Raw genomic sequence first — 17951 nt, forward strand, 5'->3', positions numbered from 1 at the left:
ACTGAAAGCAGAAGGGAAAGTGCCCCCATGTTGAGGATGGGTATAGCAGGCATGGAGAAAAGTGATCAATCCTTAAGATCTTGCCCTTTAAAAAATGCATTAGGCAAAGTAAATGTCTTTGTTTATACTTAAGGGTCAGTGCATTCCTTGTACTTAGATTTGGATGGCAACTGTTCTCAAACTCATCTAGTATCAGTGAACTTTTCCTTACGCCTTGTGCTCCTCTGATTTTGGTTCATGGCCTTGGTGAGCACATTCTGCACATAGTCATAGGTGTGATGTCTTTGCTTGTTAGTGGCAGTTTCGTTTTGGCGCATAGGTGTGATGTTCATGTGAAGACGTTGAAAGAATTGAGCGAAATTTTGACTTAGCCAATTTTTTTTTTAAGATGTATTTATGCATACAAGAACTGAGGTGTAGACCAGAGATGTGGGGGGTGAGTGGGGAGCAGAACAAGCAGATCCGCTGAAATACACTGCTGAGGGGACAGTGGGTCGAGACAGGATAGGTCTGCTGCGCCATGTGGGTTAGTTCACTGGCCTTCTGGGAATTGAACTCGTGCTGAGGTGGCTGCCTCTGTCTTTAACTCCTGCACCGGTAGGGAGCCCAACTTAGCCAAATCTGAGGGCATTGTTGGAATTAAATGCCGCCTGCTACAATTCTAGGGAGTGACTTATTTAAAACCATTAATGAATGGAAATTTATTATGCTTACAGAATTGTGTGTGGTTTTATTTTAGATTCTCTAAAGAAATAGAATTGTGAATATTCAAGGCTAGGGAATATTTCAGCCCTATGGCCATAGCGTGGTTTAGTATCTTACAAAAGAACATGGTATTGGATACATAGGGAGAATTGCCCAGTGCTATAATATTCTTCTTTAAAAGGGAAACAATTTTTAAGATTGAGTTAAACTTATGCAGTAAATTGTAAAAGAAATGACTGGAATTTCGTCTCTGGATTATCTGCTTTTTATTGTATAATCTCAGTTCTGCTTAGTAAAAATACATACTGAAGACTTTTGTAAAATATTAAAAATTCTTAATGCTTTATGTTTGGCTGTTTTGTGTGATCATTATTTCCCAAAATTAATGAAGGAAATTTTTGTAATGTAAAATATAGTTTACATTTTATTTGTTACTGTTTGCCTTTTTGCATTCAAGAGGAGGCTGGACTGATGACGTTAAAGGTGTTTTTTAAGCTCTGAATGTCTGAGTCTGCTTTCTCTGGCCTCTCTGGAGACATTTAATTACCTTAGAGAAACAGGAGTTTCTACAGAAAGTGCTGACTGCTTTAGAGCTCCCTCCTTAAAGTACTGTAATGAACAGTTTTGGTACAGAGTATTTTGTTTGCCAGGGGTAAGGAAAGCCTTTGGAGCCCAAATTTCTCCCAGTTTTTTTTTTTTTTTTTTTTTTTTTTTGCTACAGAGAAATGCAATATTGGGTATGTTTCAAATGATACACAGACGGCTCTCGGACAGTTACAGCCGTGTTTCCACCAAGAATCAGTAAGGTAAACTGAGGGCAATGGAAGGAATGATCAGGTGTGGTGTAGGAAAGGAGAAAGCAGTAGCAGCATGTGAAATAATTTACAGGAATTCAGGGGCCTTTGTTAGAATTGAGTCCCATAACTCTAGGGCAGGTTGCATTATTTCCTTCTGCCCTCCCACCCCCCAAGAACTGAGGTCCAAGGTCATGTGGCTATTTATCAATTTATCAGTCAGCAGAGCTGACATAACTCACTGCCCAGCTAAGGACTCTCTGTGCTACTTGATGTATTTTTCCTAAGCTGTGTGCAGGTAGCTGGGATGTAAAGCCTGGTTGGAATCCTTTGTTGAATGCCTGGTTCTAAGATTGTGATACTCCCCTTAAATTTAGAACTTTATCATAATGTTTTAGCTTTGTGAGCAAGGTGGGTCTTTCTGTTTTGTGTTTGCAGAATAGGGAAGGGACTTGATTGCATCATTGGCCCTCTAAGTTAGATGTTTTATTGGTGATGTGCTGCTTTATTTTAGTGTGTTTTTTCCAGTTCATCCCTTTCTTGCTGTTTTCCTGCTGGATCAGTAATGCACTGGTCTGATGTGAGCCTGGTCCAGAGTCCGCTTGTTCAGTTTGGGGGTCGGAAACATCACAAACCAAAGAGAGTACACATTCCCTCCTGCCTAGGCGCACACCAGCCTGCCTTTCTCCTGACGCGGGTTGTCATGACGATTGGCAGGCTTTCCCATTTCTGTCCTCTCAGTCTGCATTTGAGATGTTTTCCTCTGGCTGGGCCTTCATTCAGCTCTGGAATCATGTTCCCTGCCACTGTGCCTCCTGTGCCTGACACCAGGCCTGGTAACAGTAGCTTTTCAGCAACATTTTTAGACTATAACTGCTTTGGCTCTTGTTTCTGCTTTTTGAAAGTGTGCTATTCCCTCTCACTGGTGGAGCATCTTAGACCTGTTCTTCCATACCCTCTAGGCTAGATGCCGGATTAGCCAAGGGCAGGAATGGTATGGGGTAGAAGTCTGATAGAATGAGCTTCGTAAACTGACTGACTGGGTGCTACATCCCAGCTCTGGCTTTAATCTGTACCCAGCAGTGAGATGGTGGCCTGTGCCTTCCCTGGCCTGCTTGTACACCTGAAAGGGAAAGAGGGTTATTTCAACTGTGCCCAAGAGTTGGGCTCCTCAATGAGATAATCTAGCACCTGGCTGGGTGGATGCCGGCAAACAGTGCCTTTTCTACCCCACTGTTGAATGAATGAGTTAGGCATGGGGAGGGGTAGTACTGGCAATTGGCTTTGTTCTCTATCTAGACTTCGAAATATTCATTGGGGTCTCCTTCGAAAGGTATGTCTTGTTTAATCCCTGACTCAGGATTCTCAAGTTGCCTGGAAAGAGACCTTTGTGAAGGTCGGTACTGCTATGAGTATGACTAAAAGATTTAAGTAGTCTGACCTCTCCTTTCCTTATCTAGGCTAGAGAATGCTTGCAGGAAGGAAGCATTGGATAGAAAGGAATCACAAGCTTTTCCTGGATGATCCACTTTGTATTTATGAATTGACGTGTGGCGTGTGCTCAGTGCTCAGAGATGTACCGTGACCTGATGTCAGTATCTGATTATGTATAAATGGCCAAAGTGCTAGTCTAGAAGGGAAACCAGGGAGTCCTTACTTGTGTTGACTTTCCTTGTCTCTTGACAGGGTTTAGACACAGCGAGGCAAGCAGGAGCAGATGCGTAGGCTTACAGAAAACATGAGGACAAGTTAGCATAAACAGTTATTTTTCTTCTGTAGCATCTTCTCTCCCGCCCCAATTCCTAACGGAAAAAGAAAAATATTGAAGTGTTTAAGGAAATTTGCTTTTTATATTCATAGTGAAGAGTCATAGGTAGCTATTATGTGATAATGAGAGTCATTTTTAATGCATTTTCACTGAGAAAAGATCTTTTTGCCAGTTTATCTTGTTTTCAGTGGACACTATCAGTCATGTTCCTATTTTTTATTGAATTATATCTGAACGCTATAATGACCTACTAGGAATGATCTGAATGTTTTCCAGGGTCATTGGGTTCCCCACAGATTTTCTCGGCCTGCTAGGTTTATTCTTTAAAGTTTTCCTCTATTAAAAAATAGAAAACTTAGGAAAACAGATAAGTGACAGTTCATCACTTCTCTACACACAAACACACCCTGCTTTTATTTCCAAGTTATTATCTAGTTTCTGAATATGGCATTGCAGCTCTGATTTTTTTTTTTTTTTTTTAAACTGCTCCACACTAAGGCATTTGAGATAAGTCTGAGAGTTGAGAAAATCCTGAATCCTAGCGCCGGGGGGTTAAAAGAAACATGGTGACAGGCTATGAAATAGTGTTGTCATAACTTATCAGTGGCTAGTAAATAGCGTAGTTGCCTTCTGACACCATTTTGAGTGAAGGCGATTTAATTGCGTTGCTTCTGTTTAGATAAGCATTTGGGATCCACAGTCAAATGTGTGAATGCTGTGGTTAAAGTATTTCCATTATATGAGATTTGATTTCTTATGTGATTTTTCTTTCTGAGTTCCACTTTACATCAAAAGTTATTTGGGCAGTGTCTCTCACTGTATGTGTACATGGAGAAACACCACACGCAAATGTATGTATATCCAGTGACTGTACACAATTGGAAATTTGCAAACACATGATTGACAGTTGGTCATTTATCCCCTTGATTTTTTTCTCTCAACCCCACCCCCAATCCTGTGAAAACATTAAACAATTGTGATTAAGACTTTCTAATTTTAGTTGTGTTATTTCTTCTTGAGGAAGACTCCGTCCCTGTTGAAAGAAGGTTCTAGTTTCTGGACCTATCATATTCATGCTTCCAGCCTCATTGCCTCATTGCCTCTTGCAGCATATAAACAATAAACAGTCAAATCACTAAGCATTTACCAGGACACTCAAAGAGGAAGGCTGCAGCTATTTGAGCTAATTTTTGCATGCTTTGTCAATTCAAATTTTCTACTAGGTTGAAAATCCACTTTGGTTTGCGGTGGTGATGGGTTTTATCCTCTGATGATTCAACCTTTTCGATTTTTGAAAGAGAGGAGTTTTAACCTTAGCAGTCATCTAGCACTTTAAAATTCAAAACAAGAATTTGACTCTTTGGCTCTTAAAATGATACTGTGTGTTTTGTTTTTGTGGAATGGGAGGGCCAAATGGATAGTTAGGTTCTGTTGCAATTGAAACAGCTGTCATAAAATCAGAGAAAGTGCTGGAAGGGACCTCAGAAGTCATTGATTTCAAACTCATTTTCAAAGAAAACCAAGGCCCTGAGATAAGCAAGTTCTCTTCAAGGTCATTCAGTTTGTTATTTTGTCTCTTCATTTCACATGGGCTTTCCCCACTTTGCAGTTACCTACCTGGTGGCTTTTATTTATAATTCCACTGGATTTTCTCTTTCCCCCAAATAAGCTTTCTTTTGAACTACACCCAGTGGCATTAAGAGAACTTGGAAAATAGTTACCACAACTTTGGTATTTTAGTGATTGATCTCTGGGGGAAAATTTAAACCTCTGCAAATTTCAGAGTTTTTCCCTAAACATTTGATGAGCATTTGACACTACTGTGAAGTCTTGGTCCTTTACAACTGAAGATGAAGTTTATTTTTCATTAAATTTGCAGATAATGCAAATCATTTTATGATTCCTAGGGGGAAATCTGTTGCACTCTAGAGAGAAAACATTTCTGGTTTTGATTTGCCCGCTACCACTTTTCCGTACAAGATACTGTGTTTTAAGTAATAGCACGCTCTAAAATTATCAACTCTTTGTGATAGCCCAGCCCCAAGTAAAATGAGGTGCAGTGAGGTCGTGTGACCGCCTGAGGTCTAGGAGCAGTAAGATAGTAGGGCTTAAAGCTGGAGGGTGGAGGTGAATTGTGAACAGAACGATCCCAAAGCCCATTAGTTTAATCTCTCCAGCATTGTTGCTTATTTTAGTCCACCTTCTTTCTCTCAGCCAGGGTACAATTGAAGGTCATTGTCTTGTCTCTGTGCCACTTGGGCATGCTCTTTTCAAGACCCAGGCTTTATGTGGAAATTGCAGTTCTACTCCACCCATTTTCCTCTTCTCTCCTGACCGTCTTGCCAAGTTTGACAAATGTCAAAGGGTCGTGAGTCATATTATCCTTACGTGATAATTCAGCCCCTTTCTCCCCTCCCCATCCCATCCCCCATCCCTGTTTTCTGGTTCACTCTGCATCTAAAAAGATCTTATATTTATTTTCTTTTGTATCTCCAGGTGTTTCCTTGCAGGAAGCTGTTCTGCCAAAATTGGCAGATTCAGAAATTGACCACTCCCTCTTAATCTTTAAATCAAGAGGGAGGATTGAGGTCACATCACTGTGCCCTCTAATGAATTATTTGCACAGATATAGAAATATTTATTGATGTAATGAGATGAGTGAAAGTTTAGTAAGCTTTCCCTGACATATTGACATCTGGGCGAGACGATTCTCTATCCTTCAACAAATCTCACTTGAGTTCTATTGGCATAATTAAGTGGGGTTGATAAACCATCTCTATTTTCTTTCCCCTGAAGTCTGACACCCAGCAGTCAGACTTTGAAATGAAAACACTTCTTTGCCAGGGTCAGCTAAGAAAAGTGAAGACTATTCTTAGTCCACTGCCTCACACTTTGATCTGCACTGTGGAAGAGAATGCTGAGCTACTGTGCCAGGGGCCAGCCTGGAAGGGCCACGCAGTCCTTGAGATGCCTCTACACTGACCCTTCACAGGAACTTACCTTGACATGGGAATTTCCAGTCATTTCCTTACTCGATGCCCTTGTTCTTGACTACTCAGCCTTTGTTTACTCTCCAGTCTTTCAGAGAAGGGTATTACCTTTCACCCAAGGGTCAGCTCTTAGGGCAAAAAAATCATTATACAATCCAAATTAAGCCTTCCCCCAAGACGGTGATGTGTTGGAGAGGCATGCTGGGCTACTGCAAGGAAAAAGTAGGACCAGTTTTTCCTACAATTTTGAAAGATGACAATTTTCAAGCTAAGAATCGCTGTAGCTGGCCTTCAGAGGCCATTTGCAAAGAAGAAATACCTGTCAACACAAGAATCCCACTCTCTGGAACGCACATGCATCCTAAGAGATGAGCCTTGAGATGAGCAAATGGAGGTTAATCCTCTGCTACTTCTCTCAGGCCCCTTTCACATAGACAGTGCTCCCAGACTGTTGGGTTTTCTCTTTTTGCTGACATCTTAAATTGAATTGTCAAATTTAAGGAATTAATTGCTATCTTGGCTATTGTGAGAAATGAGGTAGTCACTGGGACAGATGTAAACGCTGAGATACTGTGGTGGTCTTATATACGACTCTTCAAATCTTTGGTGCTGGACGTGGGTTTTCACTTTCCCCTTGAACTAGGTGTGACCATGTGACTCGCTCAGGCCAGTGGGATGACGTGGTCACATCTGAGTGGAAGCTGCCTGAGCAGTTAGTGCCATGCTCCCTTGCCCTCTGCCGTGGCATTCCAGACTGAGGTGGCAGCAGAGTTCCTGGCTAACTCCAGAAATAAACCTATATTGTAGAAGCCACTGACTGGGGGACTATTTGTTATTTATAATAACTTAGCTCATGCTGACACATACACAATGCATGCAGGTCTTATGTGGTATTTCGCTATTTTTTAAGTTATTTTTAATTTATGCATACAAGAACTGGGGTACAGGCCAGAGGTGTGGAGGGTGAGAGGGTTCACCAGAGACAGTGGGGAACAGAACAGGCTGACTGACTGAAATACACTGCTGAGGGGAGCAGCGGGCGAGTCAGGAGGGGTCTGCTGTACCATGTGGGTAGCTCTCTGGCCAGGGATTGAATTTGTGCTGCGGTGGCTGCGGATAGCTTCACAGTGCTGTGCTTAACCCCTTGGCCACCAGGGAGGCCCAGTATTTTGTTATTTGGTACATATGCCTAACCCAATCAACATGGCTTGTGGTGAAGGTACCAGTGCAAACTACTTAAATGAAATCCTGGGAGCTCTTAATAGAAAAGCTGTAGGCGCATTCAAGGATATGTTTGTGTCTTCCAAGTGTTCATTCACATAACCTGAATGTTCATAGGAAAGGTGATGATTGGTATTTCGTGCACCCATTCTCTGTGCTGGCACTTGGCCAAACCTGTTTACACTCGTGAGCTCATGTCATCCTAACAGCAACACTGAGAAGAACCCTGCATATTATTCCTGTTGCTCCGTATAGCAAGTAGGGCTAAGAGATAGTAAATGTCCCAAGAATACAGCTCTTAAGCAGAAAAACTTTTAGAGACAATTTCAGCTTAAAAGTACTGCTTGACTAGGGGTATTTGCTTGCTGAAGCATCGTTGTTCAGCTTAAGAATTAATTAGTCTTATTTTGAGTTTTAAAGGGGAAATGTAAGTCCACTGCACCTTGACCTTTCTCGCTGACATTGACCTTGCAAAAAATGACCTTAATGCAAACTTTATCATTACAAAGCCCTAGGGTAACCCTTACAAGTTGGAGGTTAACTGACTTCTGTTTGGGTGGGGATGTTAGCCGGATTCTTATTTTACCAAAACTTTTATTGCTTAGTTCATTTTCTATGAAAAAAGAAAACAGAAATTTAAACTGATGTTATCAGAATACTACACTTTTCAGATTCATATTTTTAAGAAATAGCTACAGCGAACACATATCCTGCACATTTCCCTGTGCACCTTTGACATGCTTGATGCCAGGTCTTACTGGGCTTGTGTAATCAGATGGGACCATACTGCTCTTGAGCAAGATCGCACAGGTGCTCCCCTTCCTACATTTCTGCCAGCACTCCGTATTCCGCGTCTCCATTTTTGCCAGTTTAATATCTCTTTGTTTTCAAAGTTTACATTTCTCTGACTAATAATGAGTTGAACCATGTCTGACTAAGGTTTTCTAATTCAAAAGTCAGGTTCTTTCCTTTTAACCTCAGCTGGGCCTCCCCAGGGGACTTTTGGTTTTTGAATGGATTTTTCACGTATGCACAAAAGTATAGCTATTTTATGGTGACTGCCCAAGTACCCATTCCTTCTGCATCTACAGTTCACATTGTGCCATCTTGGTTTCAGCTCTTCTCTATACTTTTGTAGCAGTTACTGGTAAGTGTTGACGCCAATCCCGAACCTCACACCATTTCACTGATAAGTCAGTTTGTAACTCTGTCTAATTAGGGCGTTTTTAAAAAACATCACTATGCCATAATCCCAACTAATAAAATAGATGATTCTCCCCTGATACTCATGTTCAGCGTTCTCCATGGTCTCCCTCTGCCAGATTGTTTCTTGTGGTGTCACATGTTCCTTAGCTACCTGCCTGGCTTCACACCTCTAGGCATACCTCTGGCCCTCCCTACCTCTGGCCCACCTGCAGACCCTGGTAGATTAAAGCTGCCTGGATCTCTCTCTTGTCCGTTACCAGCCCCCTCACTGCTCCATCAGTCCCTACATCCATGTCTGTCCCTGTGCAACTGCTCCAGGCCAGTGGAATATGAAGACATGGGGTCCCAGGTCAATTGTTGACTGTATACCCATGTGGTTGGCTGAATGATCCCTAGCCCCAAAGTTGTCCATATCCTAATCCCTGGGACCTGTGAGTGTATTGCCTTGCATTCCAATAAGGACTCTTCAGATTCCATTAAGGGTATTTGAGATGAGCAGATTATCCTGGATAATGCAGTGGGTCCGATGTAACCATAGGGTCCTGTAAGAGGGGGAAGTAGAAAGATCATGGAGGAAGCAAGATGATGGCAAAGCAGAGGGGCTGAAGTGACTGACGGAGGGCACCATGAGCCAAGGATTGCAGGCAGCTTCTACAAGAGGCAAGGAAACAGGTTGTCAGAAGTCTGCAGAAGGATTACAGATCTGTTGACACCATGATTTTAGCCTATAAAGCACATTTTGGACCGCTGACCTCCAGAACTGGAAGATAATAAATTTATTTTATGCCACTAAATTTGCAATAATGTGTTAATAATAGAGTGCATGTGGGAAACTAATATAAATCATATCACAGCTTTATGTTATACACCAATGTGGCAATGCTCTCTGGTTGCCTCTTCTAAATGCCCTCCCCTCAGTAGCCACATGGCTTCTTCTCTCATCTCTTTCAACCTTCTTAGGTCTCCGTTCATAAGCCACCTACCCAGAGAGGCCAGTTTCAAGTAAAACACACTCAGATCTTAAATCCCCTCACCTTGTTCTATTTTTCCTTTTAGCACCGATTCCAACTTGATAATCCACATCTGTCAAGGTCTGTTCATGATCAGGGACTTGGTTTTTGGTCAGTTTGCCCGAGACCCAGGAAGGGTTCCATTAAATGTTTGTTGAGTGTGTGAAGGAAGGAATGATCTCGTGGTGTGGATCCTCTAAGGGCTTCCTAAAGGACACTCTGACTTCACCTATATTTTTCGTGTAGTTTTATATTTCTTCCTCGAATCTTTCAACAAAATGGGGCACTTGGCTTAAATTGTGGAATGCTTCAAATACGCAGTGGGTTGCCAACAAGAAATCGGCATTAGTTCTACACTGCAAATGAGAAAAACAATAGTGCCCTGGTCCAAGGCCAGCAGCTTTTTCACACCGTAATTGTGCGATCTCTGCCACTGTGCTGGGCAGAGGGCAAAGGTGAATCTGCTGGCTCCCGTCGGAGGGCTCTCCTGGATCTCCCAGGAGGAGCAGATTTGTTTGACCTTAATTCACCAACCATGATAGGAGCTAGAGAGCCAATCTGGATTTACTCCCTGCCTTTTCCATGTGATTGCCGCAACATTCCCTGGGCTCCAGGGCTAAAAATACATTACCCCATTCCCGAATATCTTTTCTATTCCTGTCTGGCCCCAAACTTCCTCAAACTTTAACGAAACACTTGGCCGGTTTTATGATACTGTTGGGGGGGCAGAGAAATCCTGCCGGACCCAGCTGGATGTGAAGGCAGCAGGGAGGAGCATAGCTGTGGCAGGCAGGCCTGTGAGATCTGGCTTTCCAGAGTGGGCAGATTGAAGAGGCAGGGGCGCGAGGAGCAGCCTGAGCCGGTGCCAGGTGAAAGAAAGCTTGCAGGTAAATGCGGCCTTCTCCCTCAGGTAGGTGATTGCATGCCTCTTCCACTGTCTCCCAGCGGGACACTCCAGTGCCCTTGGCAGTAACCAGTAAGGCGCTTGATCATGCCCCCCTTTGGCTGGCTTTCCTTCCTTCCTGTCTCCACATGCCTGCCAGTATTTCCAGGGATCAAATTAGTATCCTAAGATCTGTTTCGCGCCTCCCTGGTGGCGCTAGGGGTTAAGCACAGCACTGTGAAGCTATCCTTAGCCTCTGCAGCACGAGTTTGATCCCCAGCTGGCCAGGGAGCTACCCACATGGCGCAGCAGACGTCTCCTGACTCGCCCGCTGCTCCCCTCAGCAGTGTATTTCAGTCAGTCTGCCTGTTCTGTTCCCCGCTCTGTCTCTGGTGAATCCTCTCATCCCTCCCTGTAGGGTAAGGTAAAAGGTATCAGGCTTTTCTGCCCTCCCGCCATCAGGATAGATGAGGGAACCCTGTGATCCTGAATGCATGCCTGATGGCGGGCACCTGAAGTGGGTACACCTGCGCTAAGACTGTGCTTTTTAAGGACGGCGTCACAGGGACGCCAGAAGCCGAGAAAGCAGCAGCAGAAGCCCAAGAGAAGCCGAGATCACCAGAGAGCCCAGATAGAGTGAGGATTTGCTGGGGGCTGGGAGGCCTGCCAGCCTCCCGGCCCCCCAGCACCCCTGCCTGCCATATGCCTGGTGAAGCCCAATAAAAGACCTGCAAAAAACCGCTGAGGACTCTGACTCCTCCTTTACCTGGTCTGCATGGGATCAGAAAACCTGCCCTGTGTCCATTCCTGCCCTTACACTCCCCCGTGCCTCTGGCCTGTACCCCAGTTCTGGTATGCGTAAAAAAAATCAATCTTAAAAATATAAAACTGGGAATTTGTTGGTTCAAAGAATGGAAAAGCCCAGAGGTAAATTGGTTCAGCAAGGCTTGATCAAGAGCTCAAACGATGGCACCGGGATTCAGCCCCTCCCCTCCTCTTGCCTCTTGCTGTACTCCGTGTTGGCTTTATTTTCAGGTTGCTCTTGGGGGCCCAGTGATGATCTCATCAGCTTCACGGGTGAAGTTGATTCTCTCATCAACTCCAGCTGAAAAAAGAGTGACCCTTCCTGGGACTGGTCTCAGTATCGACTAGACCCACACCCACCCCTGAGCTAATCAGCTGAAGTGACTGTCCAGTCAGGGTCCTGCCATCCAACCTGGGCAAGGCACATGGGAGGGGATGGAGCAGCTCCATGACTCAGCAGTGGCCTGGGAGAGTGGGGATTCCTCAATGAAATCTGGAGCACCGCCCTCTCAGATCCTGCAGCCAGAAGGCGTGGCCAGGCTACTGCCTTGACGGCTCCTGTTCCTGCATCTATAAAATGGGAGCAATAACTAGAGCACAAGGGAGTGTGGTGAGGATCAAGAGTCTTCGCACTGCACTTAGAATGTTGCCCCACCCACGAGAGCACTTGGTGCATGCTCGCTGTTACTGCATAAGCTCAATACGTATTTTTGATCTTGAAGAAGCTCATCTCTCCAAGATTGGAAATATGGTGAGTCTTCCAAAAAAGTTATCACTTCAGTATTTTAACTTAATACACACGTAGGTCTGAGGCCACCTGGTGGGACTATGGAAGGCAAGGGAAGGCACTCAGGGCACAGAGTGAAAGGAAGCGCTCGCTGCCAGTCTCTGCTCCTGCAGCCCTGGGAGCTGGTGCTTCTGTAAATTCTGCACCCTCGTCTCCCCACTTGCTTCACCAGGTCCCCACTTACTTATCTGAGTCTGTAGCCTTGGAGTTTTAGGTTCTGTTTTCTGCGTAAGCCACACCCTGAGATAACATGTCACCTCTGACTTCTATTTTCAGTGTCGTTAATGACCAGAAAGAACTTTGCATGGTAGATTCTATTTCCCAAACGTTTCAGGTTGGTGGTTGTGTGGCCCACACTGAGTTCAACAGCCATTTTATTTGAGCAACTTGCATCTGCCCAGTCAAGCTAGACATTCCGCTTGGCTTTCGTAGGAACAAGAACTTCATTTTCATGTCATCTTTCATTAGGTAGGATGACATGTTCGCCTATGAAATCAGGTAAGTGTATGACTGGACCGGGAGCTCCCAGAGGCAGGGCTTCTGTGTCTTGCTCACCAGAGCTTACGCCAGTACACTCAACACTGCAATGTCCCCATCCCTGTTGGACGAGTGAACACACTGGTGTCCGCAGGTGCTGGGAACAAAGGGCTGACTCCCTGTGGGGAATAGTACGCGTGCACGAGCACGTCGTAGCAGCCGTGAGCAGCCGTGGACCACAGGCATCCACACTCCACAGAGGAATGGATGGCATCAGCTAGTCCGCACTCAATGAGGAAGCACGTCAGGCAAGAAAACTACCACCAGGTCGTCTGTAAATGTACAGCACAAGGATCCAGAGAATAACGCATGCTTGTTCATGTGAATAAGGAGATGTGTCTCTTAAGCCAAGAACTTACTACTTGAGTGGGGGAGGGCGTTGGGAGGAACACAGCTGCCCCCAGCCAGCAGGGGGTAAGGAGCATATAGGGGTGTGTGTTTTCATGAAGTTTTCACAAAGTATAGAAAGCAAAATTCAAAATACAGTGGTGGGAACATGCAGGAAAAGCAGCAGTTACAAACAGTAAGTGCCACCCAGGGAGACCTTCACCTGTCTGTCTCTGAATCCCGCCCCTGGGGCCCGGGGACCTTGGGGGGGCTCCTCTCTCAGTTCTTGTCTTGGCGAGGAAAAAATTCAGTGTCGAGGCCAGAGTTCGGCAGCAAAGCAAGAGATTTGTTGATAGATTAGAGGAAGGACAGGAAAGCTCTTTGAGCAGAGTGGGGTCCCGTGTGGATACCTGTTGAGGGCCAAATCCCAGTTTATATGGGTATAGTGGGCAAGGAGTGGGGGGTCAGCCGTGGGGTGTCTCTCCTGATTGGCTGGGTGTCTCCTAAGTGACTGAGGCCCACTGAGTCTCCCAGTTGCCTGGCCTATCTTCCCGGAACCAGCTTTGGTCTGTTGCTTCAGCACTGTGTGATGGTGCTGGTGTTCTCAACAGTCTGTAATTTAACTCTCACTCCAGCCTATTGTTTCTCAATCGTATTGATCAATGGCATTGGGAAACCTGAGCTTGGGGGGCACCTCCTGGTTCCAACAGATTGTTCCTTATTCAGGTTAATTTATGGTCCTGGGGGCTGAGGACACCCTGCTGCTAACTGACAGGCTGTGCCCCTATCCTAACCTCCTCACTGCCAGCTTGGTGAGTTTTCCTTGCTCAGTAAGGTTTGTGGGAGAAAATAAATTCTCAACAAGAAATAGACCCCTCAAGAGCAATGTAGCTATGAGGGTGTAGGTGTGAGAAGTGTAACGTGTGCTTTGTATTATTGAGGAATAATTTGACATTTATTTAAAATGTATTTGCTTATACATTTTAAAATGTATTTGCTTATACAAGACGGTGGCTTGACGTTCACATGCTTTGTGGAGTGATTACCAAATTCAAGAGAACACACACATCGCCTCACATCCTTGACACAGGTAACTTTCTTACCTGTGCATTGTTTCCCAAAATGGCTATACTGTTTGCATTCCCGCCAAAAGTATGAGTTCCCTTTTCTCCACATCCTCTCCAAAGTTTGTTAGCTCTCATCTTTTTTGATGATAATCATCCTAACGGTTATGAGGGCTATCTTATTGTGGTTTTGATTTGCATGTCTCTGGTGATAATGACCGCAAGTACCTTTCACACATCTGTTGGCTGGTTGCATGTCTTCTTTGGGGAATTGTCTATTCAGATTCTTTACCAGTTTGTAAAGTGGATTATTTACTTTTTTTTTTTCTTTTTTTGCTATTGAGTTATATGGATTCTTTATAAATTTTGTGTGTGTGTGTGTGTGTATAAACCCCTTATCAGTGTACGGTGTGTAATATTTTCTCCCATTCCTGTGGAACAGAATAGAGAGCTCTCGATAAATCCATGCATATACAGCCAATTAATTTTTGATAAGGGTGCCAAGCTCACATAATGGGGAAAAGGGCAGGCTCTTCAGTAAGTGCTGGGAAAATTGGATATCCACATGCAAGAGAATGAAATTACTTCTGTCTTACACCACTTACGAAAATTAACCTAAAATGGATCAAAAACCTAAGTGTATGACTTGAGGCCATAAAATATGTAGAAGAAAACAAACATATCTGACATTGGTCTTGGCAATGATTTTCTTGGATAGGGCACCAAAAACATAGGCAACAAATATTAAAACAAGTAAGACTATAAAGGAAACAATCAGAACATTGAAAGAATAGTTTGTGGTTTTTAATGAAAGGATACCTATCTTTAAAAACAAAGAGAAATTTGGGTCTCCCTGGTGGTGCAAGGGGTTAAGACATAACCTAAGAAGCTGTCCGCAGCCTCTGCAGCACCAGTTCAATACCCGGCCAGCTAGGGAGCAGCCCACATGGTGCAGCAGACCTCTCCTGTCTCACCCGCTGCTCCCCTCAGCAGTGCATTTCCGTCAGTCTGTCTGTTCTGTGCCCCACTCTGTCTCTGGGGAATTCTCTCACCCCCACCCAGCCCCACCCCCCCCACACACACCTCTGGCCTGTAGCCCAGCTCTTGTGTGCATAAATAAGTAAATCTTTAAAAATAATAAAGAGAAATTTAAAAAATCATGGCAATAGTTTTTCCAAATAAATCACAGTAAGATTTTTTTCGTGGTTTTCCCCAGTATTATTTCCATAGTGGAATTCGGTAGACAACTCATCTACCCAGTGAGTCGTGACAGTGAATAGACTGAGTAGTCTAGAAGTCCCTGGACAAGGCTGCATGTGACGTGGATGCACAGGGAATGGGTGCATCTCGTGCAGCTCAGAGTCTGCAACTATTGACTGAACAAACAGTTGATGTGTCTGTAGCCAATAGAAACTGTAAAGAACCTAGAAGAGTAGGAGACTATGATTGACAACCACCCATTTCACCATCATGTTCCACTGATGGAAATCAATGGGTCAGGCAGTAGCCCCAATCAGCCTTGTGGTGCCATCTGGGAGAGTGAAGACTATGCTCAAATACCATCCACTGCACCAACATTATACACAAAATGGTGGTGGTCATGGGGTCAGCCTCCCAAATGACATGCTTAGTCCCTGCCACCTCCTCTCTGCTGCCTCCCATACCAGGACATTCCATGCAGCCCCGGGGGGTGGAGAGATGGGTGGTGGGAAGGGGACAGTAGCAGAAGCCTGTGTTTTATTACCTTAGCAAAATGTTCAAGTTCATTCTCTCATCAGAGCATCCTTTTCTTTAGACATATCCTTTTTTTTTTTTTAAGATTTATTTATTTACGCATACAAGAGCTGGGGTACAGGCCAGAGGTGTGGGAGGTGAGAGGATTCACCAGAGACAGAATGGGAAACAGAACAGGCAGACTGACTGAAATACACTGCCGAGGGGAGCAGCAGGCATGTCAGGAAAGGTCTGCTGCGCCATGTGGGTAGCTCCCTGGCCGGCCGGGGATCGAACCAGTGCTGCAGAGGCTGTGGATTGCTTCATAGTGTGGTCCTTAATCCCTTGCGCCTCCAGGGAGGCCCTAGAGCTATCTATTCTTAGTCAATCTCCCAAAGATATTTAGGCCTATTCCTCACATAAACCTCTTGAGCTCAATTTTCCCTTCTCCAGGTTAAAGCCTATTTTCTCGACTTTTCCTTAGAGATACAAAATAAGCAAGAACAACAAAACACCACCAAACTATTCATATGAAATTGTGTGTAGAAGTGTCCAAAAGAGGCTGGACAGAAAGGAGACGTGAGCAGTGTCCCCGGAGTCCTCTTACCAGTCACCTGTGTTAGTAACTCCTTCACTGGGGAGACAATGGCGTTGAGCCCTAATTCTGAGAGAAATGTTAACTGTTGAGCCCAGAGTCTCCCTGTCTTCTACCTTCAGCTCATTTAGAACCCAGGCGTGGCGTGATGTTAAGATCTTCTGCCTGGATGTTGCGCAAATCAGGATTCAAGTAGAAGCTCCATCCCTAAGGAGCTGGGCCATGTGCTTGACGTCCAGTTGTGTCTGCTCGCCTATAAAGTGGGGTACCAGCATGGCATATGGCGCATGAGTTTGGTGTGGGCGCAGAATGAGAATGCGCATAGCAGTGGGCACATTCATAGTGGCTGTTATCCGGGCTGAGCCCTACCCCTTCACCCCACAGCCGAGGAAGGCGGCCAAATGCTGCCCCTTCCTGCCCCCAGCCCTGCGGTTCTCTTTTCCAAGTAGACACCTGTGCCCACTGGGCTGCTGCTTCCTTGGTCTGCATCTGACCCGGTACAGACAGCCCCCCGTATTCTCTCTGTGACCCTCTGAACTCTCAACGGCAGCGATGTGGGCTCCCCGGACACATGGGCCTAGGAGGTTGTCTCCTCCTCGCTAGCTTCCCTCTCTGTCCTTCCCCACTGTGCTCCCCCCACCCCGCCTCCGTCCAGCCCCAGCAGAGCAGATCCTGCCCGTCTCCCCTCTGTCTGAAACCTTCCCTTGCTACCTTGCCTGGCAGTGTCTGCATCACAACTTTACGTGTGGTGTTGCAAGGCCTGAGTGCCTTGAGGACCACAGAGTACTTTATTTTTTTTTTTTTTGAAGATTTTTAAAAAAATTTTTTTGAAGATTTATTCATGCATTCAAGAACTGGGGTACAGGCCAGAGGTGTGGGGGTGAGAGGATTCACCAGAGACAGAGTGGGGAGCAGAACAGGCAGATCTACGGAAATACACTGCTGAGGGGAGCAGCAGGCAAGTCAGGAGAGGTCTGCTCGCCATGTGGGTTGCTCCCTGGCTGGGGATCGAACTCTCGCTGCAGAGACTGCGGACAGCTTCATAGGTTGTGTCTTAACCCCTTGCGCCACCAAGGAGGCCCCAGCCACACAGTACTTTAAATGGGCCTTTCTTCTTTAGCATCCATGGTGATGACTTCTCCCGTACTGTCGTCTTCACCCAGATCTTCCTCCATCTCTCCACCCTCAGTATCCTCATCCTCTTCCTCGTCCTCTTCCTCCTCCTCCTCTTCTCACTTCCAGTTTCAAGAGTTAACTATGCCCGAGACCCTTTCTGTGGATTATCTCATCAGTAATGGTACCTCTGCTGAGAAAGGTGAGGTACCTGAGCGACGTGAGAAAGCTCACATCATGCTGTTGGGATGTAACAAGGTTGGGTGGTCCCCCTGGTCTTACCACTCAGCCGCCTGACTCTACACGGCCTCCTTTCACCTGTCCGCCCATCCGTCTGTCCGTCCGTCCATCTGTCCGTCCATGCTTCCCACCAGCTCTTGCCTCTTCTGCCCCGAGCACAGCACTCAAGCTCTTGGCATGCAAGAGAAGCTCCT

Source organism: Talpa europaea, assembly GCF_964194135.1.
Source record: "Talpa europaea genome assembly, chromosome: 5".
NCBI classification, from domain to species: Eukaryota; Metazoa; Chordata; class Mammalia; order Eulipotyphla; family Talpidae; genus Talpa; species Talpa europaea.